This window comes from Nannospalax galili, unplaced genomic scaffold, assembly GCF_000622305.1.
Source record: "Nannospalax galili isolate Female #2095 unplaced genomic scaffold, S.galili_v1.0 scaffold103, whole genome shotgun sequence".
In the NCBI taxonomy this organism is placed as follows: Eukaryota; Metazoa; Chordata; class Mammalia; order Rodentia; family Spalacidae; genus Nannospalax; species Nannospalax galili.
The window spans coordinates 3058831-3067194 of record NW_008352136.1 but is presented as its reverse complement, the minus strand read 5'-3'; the positions used below and the strand labels follow the sequence as shown (position 1 = coordinate 3067194).

The window sequence follows — 8364 nt, the reverse complement described above, 5'->3', positions numbered from 1 at the left end:
CTTTTCCAACTATCACAAATAAATCTATCATAAATGTTCATATGCAGTGTATAGCTGCATTTTACTTGTGGAGTGGAATGGTTGAATTTTTTATTTATTTATTTATATTTTTATGTGTGTGAGTGTTATGCCTCCATGTATGTAATTGCACTTGTGTTTTTCAATGCCAGCAGAGGACAGAAGTGGGCTTCAGATCCCCTGAAATTGGATTTAAGGATGGTTGTTAGCCACCACATGGGTGCTCGAATTTGAACCCAAGTCTTCTGCGAGAGCAACCAGTACTCTTAACCACTGAGCCATTTCTCCAGTCCCTTTGTTCATTGTTTTTGAGACAGAATCTTCTAAGTAGCCCAGACTGGCCTCAAATTTATTATCTTCCTACCTAAGCCTCCTGAGTATTGGGATTATAGGTGTCTAATTTTGATAATTTTCTTACACCAATCTGCTCATAAGACTACAGACTTTGCCTATGGTCTTTAAAATGAGCTCCTAATTGTGTCTTATATCTAAAAGCATGATTTGCAAAGAATTTCATAGCAAAAAATCCTTAATGATTTAGAAGGAATAAAATCCAGGAATCCTTTATTTTCCATCACCATTTTAAAGCACAAACACAATTATCACCTAAAGAAAATGAGGTCTCAGCTCATTTTAATTAAAGCACTGCTAACTACCAACCCTACAAATCATCTTTTTCAGAAAGACTTGCACTAGATATATTTACAGGTTTTTGAACACTATTGAAAATCATTTTGATTCCCTGTGGCATAAGCCACGACAGACATTTTACTTCTATATCCAGAACAGCGATGAAGTCCGGGGAGCTAAAAAAAAGATGAGACTTTATTTTGTGTATGTAAGTGTGGTGTGTGTATGCTCCCATAAGCGTGGGTATATGTGTGTGCAGGTACATGCGTGTACACATGCATGTGAAGACCCAACATCAGCACGGGTTGTCCTCCTCATTCACTCTTCCTCCTGCCTCACACACGGTGGCGGGTCTCCACTGAACGGAAGTTCACATTTTCTGCTAGTCCGGCTGTCCAGCCTGCCCTGCAGACTTCTTGTCTTGACTTCCTACAAGCTACATTACACCCACCTGCCTTTACGTGCATTCTGAGTGTCTGAGTACCAGTCTTTACACTTGCATAGCAAGTGCTTTTCCAATAAGTCAAATCCCAGTCCCTGAAATTGGGACCCTCCTACCTTGAAGATCTGCTACAAAATGGAACAGCTACCCTGACAGATGGCATCACAGTTCCAAAACATTAAACACAGAGTTACGTCAGGACTCTGCAATCTCACTCTTTAGTATATGACCAACAGAAATTAAAACATGCTAACACAGAACAGGGCATGGTGCACACCTATAAACCCAGCACTCAGGAGGACTGAAGCAGATCCTGAGTTTGAAGTCAGCCTGAGATACATAGTAAGACTTTATCTCAAAAGAAAAAAAAATCCACATACAAAAATAACTGCATGAGAATGTTCAAAGAAGCATTATTCCTAATAGTCAAAAGGCAGAAACAGGGCCTGAGACACGGCTCAGAAGTTAAGAGCACTGGCTGCTCTTGCAGAGGACCTGGGTTCTATTCCCAGCACCCACATGGCAGCTAACAGCCATCCGTAACTCCAGTTGTCATTTCTCAATAAAAGGGCACAAAGTACTAATATGTATGTCCATATGGATAAGCCTTGAGAACTTTACACTAACAAGAAAGAAGTCACAAAAGACGACGTGCTCTGCAATTCCACTATATAAAACGCAGTGGTTAAGTTGCTGAGACTACTGAAACTGTAGGAAAAACATTTTGTTTCTTTAAACAAAAGTATCTATTAGTGCTAGGCTCATAGACTTTCTAGGAGAATTTGCAGTGATTCATAGTGGAGTACCAGCTTCCAGAGGCTCAGAGTGTAGACTGGGGAGTGGTTGCTAATGGGTACCAGGTTTCTTTGGCAGGGGGAGGCAAAAAACCCACTAAACACTACTGAATTGCATATTTTAGCAGGGCAAATTTATGATATGTGAATATCTCCATAAAGCAGTTATAAAAATAGAAAATAAGTCCATTAGCTTGGTTAAGGAAAATCACTTCTTGAATGAGTTTAGACTTAAAGAAAATAATGTTGGTTCTGTTCAGATTTTTGCTAAGCAGCTTGAGCTGGGATTTGCCAGAGTCCTTCCACTGAGGCACATCTGGGCAACAGCTGTATTGGAACGACACATTCTGAATGTTACATCTGTTAGTGAGATGTGGAGAGACAAAAACTGCTAATTAAATATGAAATTGCATGTGTCAGTTAGGAACCAGCTTCTTGTTAAAACTGCCTAATGTTTAAGGCACAGTAAACTGAGCTAGGACCTGGTACTGTTTGCATCCTGACCTGTGTAGGAAGCCAGTCCAGGACTCTGAATATAGGCTAGACAGTTTCCATAGAAACCTCACACAACTTGAGGAGGAGAAACTCAAAATTAGATATAACTTCATGGAAATTAGGCTTTGCAAAATATTTCTTTTTAAGTGTAGAAACAAATATCCTCATCTTCTTGAAGAAAAATGCCTGGATTGTATTCATAAGTAGATAAGGTTTTGGGGGGGAGTAGGAAGGAGGATCCCGATTTTAGGACAGTAAGTTCCTTTAGAATTCATATTACAGAGAGAGACATTCAAAATGTCTTTTATCATAAACTTGATGCAAACCTCAAGGGTTTAAAGATATCCAGCTTTTATAATTCATATTACAGAGAGAGACATTCAAAATGTCTTTTATCATAAACTTGATGCAAACCTCAAGGGATTAAAGATATTCAGCTTTTATAGAAACCAACTACAGTGAATTGTTCCACCTGAGATTAATTAATCTGCCCATGGGATACTAATAGGCTGGTCTTTCCAATAAACATACACTGTAATTACACCCAGCCTACTCCACCCACTATCCGCCTGCTCCTTCCCATGAAATATGACTACATGCTTCCAGATGTGGCGCAAAAACCACAGTGTTCTTTGCCAAGAGTTTCATTAGACAATACATGAGACCAAAACGTGTAGCTTTCATAAGAAGACATTTCCCACACCACTGGGCAGGGAAGACCAGGCCACACATCTGTTGATACACACCTTAAAGCGTTTCGAAGCTGGTATGGTGGTACATACCGTTCATTCCAGCATTTGGGAGGCTGAGGCAGGGGGATCACCATGAGTTGGGAGACCAGCTTGGGCTACATAATGTGCTCAAGGCCAGCCTGAGCTACACAGTGAGACCGCCTCAAAACAACAAATAAAGAGTTTATATTAGGAAGAACTGAGGGAGCCCCGACACCTGACTTTGCCACATCCCAAACCCACCATTTTCTAAGTCTTAGAACTACAGAGGCAGCCTTGGACATGGAAAGCCAGCTGGATTCTTCAAACCCATTGGTCCACATGTCCCAGAAGGATCAGTAAGATTAAGAGCAGGGACACACACAACAGTGACAATAAGAGAAATGAATCTGAAGGTGTGTCCGTCCTCACACCATGCCTGGCTTTTTACATGGATGCTGGGGCGTGAACTCAGTATTCATACTTGGATGGCAAGCATGTTACTCACTGAGACATCCTTTCGTAGCCCTGAATTGTGTTCGCCCCAAATATTTTTCAAGAGTGTGTAGTTGTTTAAATTTCATATAAAATAAAGGCAACTTTGGGGAAAAATAAAATCAGAAAGATGTCCACATGAATGGCAAGAGCAGGAGTTGGTAAAAGATCACAGAAAGAATTCTACCAAGAAAAGCACGTAGCGGAACTAACGTCGAACAGCACTCTAGGCCAACAGCCTTCCCTGAAGACACGCAGCTCCTCCCAGCGTCCTGGCTGCTGCCTGGACCTCTCCCTTCCGCTCCCCCTGCAGGTCTTCTGGCAGCTGAGCGCCCAGCTTCTCAACGGCAGGAGGGACCCCACCCAACATCACCCTGTCACAAGCAGTCATGGCCTTGGTATCCATGCGCCATTTCACGTCTGTACCACTGTCAGCAAATGCTCCTTAGCATTACCCCAGAGCAGCGTCATCGTCCTGGAGGAAATGAAACCCCCACCCTGTGGTCCGGACGCCCCTTCCTAGGCTCACTCCCATCCTGGGTTACGCATCCCTATGGCTCTCTGAACTTCTCACTTGGGACAATGAAAGAAAAGTAGTTTAATCTCTCTCCAAATATTCTATTGAGAACTATTTTCTCACTAAATTATAAGGGTGTAATTAATTGTTTGCCAGGGCTAAGTAGACATTCAAAATTTTTATATAAATATAACATACTGTCTCATCCAATTTTTCTATTTCCAAACACCTCTGAATTCCGTCATTTTGTAGTTCATAATAGCCATTTTTTCAGAGTTCAGATTCTCGTCATGTAAAGTCACCTGAAAAGTTGTGCTATGAACTAAATATTTTGGCTTCTGGCCAATTGAAACAATGACTCTTGACCTGAGGCAGAACCGTGGCATAGAGGCAGAGGTGACACGTTTGGGACATGAGCAGGGCCAACGCAGAACATGGAGATGGAGGGTGGCGGGACAGAGGACGCTTCACATGTCCACTCCACTCCACCGCAAGGTAAGTCTGACCTCAACCATCTCTGGCCTCCCTGCCAGGACCCAGGCTCCACCCCTTCCTGCCATCCTCCATGCATCTGCACATAAGCCAACGTTCTCAGCACTAAAATCACATGCTCTGAGGTTCTAACATTGGGGGGCAGCTTCCTGTTACCTCTCTGCCTGGCCTTTTCCCCATTCCACAGTGGGGAACAGCCCTGTGCCCCAACATGACCTCTCAGCGGTAGGAAGAGATGGAATGTTAGCTCAGAGGCCTTTGAGCAGAGGCTTCCATGCTCAGTGCTCCTGGGGGGCTTCACAGAGTCACTTCCAGAGTCACCTCGGGAGTTGCTGTTTAAGCAGGAACAAAGACCCACTGTGACATTGTTGTGACACTCAGATTATAGCCCCTGGGGAAAAAATGAACAGATTTTCCTTCTGGAAAGCCTAAGTATTATAAAGACTGTGTCAAAGATGCCGCCAGACATCCTTTTCCCTTAAGTCTATCTTTACCAACAGAATCAGGTTGATTGGTGCAAGAGGCCCCGAGGCAACTGCTAGCCAGCCGGGCACCAAATCCTCTTCGCTTTCTTCTGGGGTCAGATCCAGATTCCATTTCCTGGTCTTCTGCCCAGTCAGGTGGGGCCACCACCATCGTGTCTAAATAAGCAGAGGCAACCCCCGGTCTGGACAGCATGGGAACCGCCTTTCCTGTGCTGTAGCTTTCTGGAGAACAGCAGAGTAGCCTTGGACACTGCAGAGCCCTGGGGTGCAGGAGCCCCACGCACCACTAGGGGAGCCTGCTGGGGGAGAGCCTCCACTGGCAACCTCACACTCCAGTTAGAACTGAAATATTCAGCAGAAAGTCTTATTACACTAAGCCACACAGATCGAAGGCTTGGTTGCAGTAGCGGTCCGCCCTGGCTAGTGTAGGTCAGTCTGGGCCGCCTTCGCTGGTTCTGTCTTGGCCAGCTGCCACGGCGATTCATCCTGAAGTTGCCCAGACCCACCTCCCTCCGCGGATGCTGTAGTCAGAGCACAAGCAAGTCTTGAGGCTGTAAGAATTTCTTTCAACTTCTCCCAAGCTTTCTGCTATTTCCATATCTCTATTACTATAACACTCTCTCCCGTCTCCCCTCTGCCTCCCTCCCCCACTTTTTCTGTCCTTTATGGTTGTCCCTTAATAGAGCCAGTCTAAGAGCTATCTACAAGCAAAAAATCAACTGACTTCAGGCCACACATCAGTCACCTCTGCCTCAGTGCGCTCTCTAGCTGTGCTCCCGCCAACCTTCTTCTGTCCATTTTCTGATGTCTTATCTTTGACCCTCTGAAACCATTTCCCTTCTAATATGTCACCTTAAGTCTCTAAAAGGAAATCTTCAATTAAATACATATACCAAGGATAATGTGACACTTATGAACTCTGTGAGTTGCTTTTGTTTGTATGTTTACTGTGATTTCATCAGCTAGCAAAATACTTCAGCAGAATTCTTGGTGTCATCAGTTTCCATGGGAAAAACTTCCAATTAGCTGCAACTTTTAAAAAGAAAAGGACGGTAAAGGAAGAGGGAAGGGAAGAGGGAAGGGAAGCAAGTGGGCGGTGGCTTGGGCTGATAGACAACGAACAAAGCGCTTACTGCTGTTTCCTCTAAAGAAGTCCGGAAAGTGATTCACAGGAACATTTACTGCAGTTGTATTTCTAAGCTCAAAAGAAATCCATACAAGAAGATATTTCCCTGGACTGGATCAATCAAGTCCCAGCCTGGTTCAAAGCGATGAAAATTGTCGGAGAGTGAATTGTTATGTTTTTGTCTGACTGCCTATTGCCTGGCACGTGCTGCTTGCAGCTCTGTCTGGAAATAACAGTACATCGGGCCATCTTGGGTGACTTACGTAACCCCCAGTTATCATCTGTAAGCTGTCGGCTTCGGGAACTGCTACTATATGTGCAAGGCAACGCGGAATGCTGGCTTCACTTCGCCGGTTTCCTGTCTTCTGCTGAGAACTTAATTTTAGCAAGACACTAATTTAAAAGCGTAATCTTAATCTTAACTCTTGAAATATGGTTACTTACAATACACAAAAAGGGATGATTTAATGAATAATTAACATTAAGTATTTTTCTCCTTTTATCAGTTAAAATTATGATTAATTCCTTAGGCAAAATCTATCTTTTCCTGCTGGATTCATAACCACAGATGGAGAAATTAGCCTTCAAATAGAACAAAATCTGTGTGTGTTTCCTCTTCAACTAACAGTAAGACAGGAGAAGAGTTTCTCCTAAACTCTGGGTAGTTGAACAAATACACTAAGTAGCTTTGACCTAAGTGCTAAAGTATTTTTCTCTATCAAAACTATTGAGGCACCAAATCTTATTCAGATTGAAGCAGTCTGCTCCAGTACCAATAACAGAATAAGGGAATCAACCTATGGGTTAAAACATGACCTGTAGGGGGTGGAGCTTGGTATCACTTAACGAAGAGACTCCTTTTCCTGGAGTATCCAAACAGTGTCAAAATCCAGTATCAAACTCTTTGTAAGGAAATAAAGAGTAAAAGAAAGACAACATCTCTCATTTTCTACATTGACTTTTGGGAGAAATCTGAACATCATTTTCCTTCCACATTTGAATCTCATCTGCTGTAATTATGACGAGATTTGTGTCAAGATTCAAAGCACTGATATCGATTGCTGTTCCTTGGAAGCATAGGTTCATCTCCAGCACTGCACGGTTAATTAATTCAGTATCATCATACTGATCTTGTTCAAGTCAACAGAAATGAAGAAAATAAAATAAAACTGTGAAAAAACTCCACTTTCAGACATGGAGGTAGGGAGGAAGGGAGGGAGGCGGGGAGAGAGAGGAGAGGGGGAGAGGGAGGGAGAGAACAAAAACTGTGTGAGGGAGGCTACATTTAAAAACTGGCAGTTACATCACCTCAAAAGGAATATTACTGTGCAGCAAATAAGGTAACAATTGGGAAGAGATGGTAGAAACATAGGAAACAAAAGTCATGTTCATTTCTGAAGAACTGGAGGTGTCATGAATGAACTAGACTTTACAGAAAGCTGAGGAATGTAAAAAACCAAAGTAAAAGAGAGAGAACCCCTCCCCAAGGTAAAAGGGGATACCAAAGATGACACTGATCGCAAAGACACAGCACAACTGGAGACCAAGGGAGGAAATCGAGAGCAAAGCACAACTTAAAGGGGCGCGATGGCGCGACCTCTGCAAAGTGACAGCACCAAACCGCTGAGGACAAACTAGAAACTAGATTTTTTTTTTAAGTTGAGAAAAAATAAAAGCACTGCATGAATTTAGAAAATAAACTCTCCCTCAGTAAAAGAGAAAATCCAAACTAAATTTCAGAATTTCTAGAAAACAAGGACTAAAGTACAAAAGAGGAGGAAGAGGAAGGACAGACTACGGGTTTCAGATAAAGTCGTGCCAAAAGAAAACACCAAAAAACAACAAAAACCTCAAAACTTTATAGCAAGAAAAATTAATTTCATACTCAAAAACAAAAAGTAGCAAAAGACAAAATTTATCAGTTAAAATAAATTGAATACAGAACCACAATGCAGAAAGAAGGGATGGATGGTACTAATTAAGTTTTAGGAATTTCCTCTTTAAAAGCAAAAGGACATTAACTGCCAGAAAACCTAGTCTAAAAAAAAAAAAACTGGGCTCAGCAGTTAAGAGCACTGGCCGCTCTTGCAGAGGACCCAGGTTCAGTTCCCAGCACCCACATGGTGGCTAAGAACTGTCCATAACTCTAGTTCCAGGGGA

At 42.7% G+C, this 8364-nt stretch overlaps 1 protein-coding gene across 2 annotated transcripts in view; it reads right to left on the bottom strand.

Annotated features, from left to right (window-relative positions):
- LOC103746716 (inositol 1,4,5-trisphosphate receptor type 2) overlaps positions 1–8364 on the bottom strand; it is a 214359-nt gene that overhangs the window by 170416 nt on the left and 35579 nt on the right. The window lies entirely within an intron of this gene.